The sequence below is a fragment of the Panicum virgatum genome, chromosome 2N, assembly GCF_016808335.1.
Source record: "Panicum virgatum strain AP13 chromosome 2N, P.virgatum_v5, whole genome shotgun sequence".
In the NCBI taxonomy this organism is placed as follows: Eukaryota; Viridiplantae; Streptophyta; class Magnoliopsida; order Poales; family Poaceae; genus Panicum; species Panicum virgatum.
The window spans coordinates 7,623,514-7,624,870 of NC_053146.1; the positions used below are offsets into that span (position 1 = coordinate 7,623,514).

General features: G+C 42.7%; 1 non-coding gene across 1 annotated transcript; it reads left to right on the forward strand.

Moving 5' to 3' along the window:
* Positions 1–599: 599 nt before the first annotated feature.
* On the forward strand, positions 600–797 carry LOC120663193. Its single transcript, XR_005670411.1, has one exon. It is a non-coding gene; the product is annotated as a U2 spliceosomal RNA (small nuclear RNA).
* The last annotated feature ends 560 nt before the right edge of the window (positions 798–1,357 follow it).

Consider the following 1,357-nt stretch of genomic DNA (forward strand, 5'->3'; position numbering starts at 1 on the left):
CGGCGGGCGGGCGGGATTAAGAGGGGGGCCTTACCGCCGGTTGGTCCGGCGGTAGATTCTTACCGCCGGCTCATCTGGCGGTAAGAGCCAGCTACCGCCGTTTCAACCGGCGGTAAGTTACCGGCCCACGAAGGCCCATTGGCCTAGTCTCTTACCGCCGGATGAACCGGCGATGTGTTGTCAGGCGGTGGGGCAGAACCCTTACCGCCGGTTCATCTGGCGGTATCTACTTACCGCCAAACGAACCGGCGGCAGGGTGACAATTTTGCAAAAAAAATTTGATATATATTTTTGATAAATCGAAAAAAATAAAAAAAATAAAAAAACTCCTTTTCTGTGCGAGGACAATGGGCCGCGAACCTCTCGACCAGGAAGCCCATCAGGAGATTTGGACCATCCCTTTTCTGTGCGAGGATAATGGGCCGCGAACATGGGCTGAAAGGATCTTCACTAGAAATCTGGCTCAAAAAAAGTGGCCGCGCTTTTCCTCACCGAGACGTAACATCGTTAGTTCCGTAATTAGTACCGCATCGCGAGGCGAGCTCAGCTAAGCTCGTGGAGCAGGATACAAAACAATGGGCGCAGCCAGATTGCAACTCATACCTTTCTCGGCCTTTTGGCTAAGATCAAGTGTAGTATCTGTTCTTATCAGTTTAATATCTGATATGTGAGGCCCTGTCCTCACAACGATATTAATTTTATTTTTTATGGGGAAGAGCCTACCATGGTAGTTTGCTACCTTGGCTGTCACGTGTCGCCCTAGCATTGCACTATTGCTTGGTCTTGGCGCACCCCAACAAAAATCAACTTTAAATTTAATAATAATAATAATAATAATAATAATAATAATAATAATAATAATAATAATAATAATAATAATAATAATAATAATAATAATACCTTCAAGTATTCAACCAAGTTTTATTCCTTCGTGGTGCAAAGAAGGGGCCCATGAAAATCTTGAAATATCACATTTACATGCTAATGAAATTGCACATACAAAAAAGAACTTACCTTTTGTCAACATTTGCGATTGTCGTGTAATAAGAGGTTAATCTATCCTTTCGTGGAGTGAACAAACATAATGCTACTCGATGGTAGTGCTATCATGTGTTCATTGACCAATATTGGCAACAAATTGAGTAATAAGGGCAAAAGGACATGAGCACAAAAGTTCACCATCTCAGAGACTCAGAAAATAGAGCAAGATCATGATTTACATAGCATACACATTTGGATTTCAGAAAATATCTAGCACCAACTTACTGGAGTTTGTTTTCACCATGCTTTCTTATTTGTCATGAGCCACCAGACACATCGGAGATGTACATGGCTCATGGTGAAATGAACACGGTGC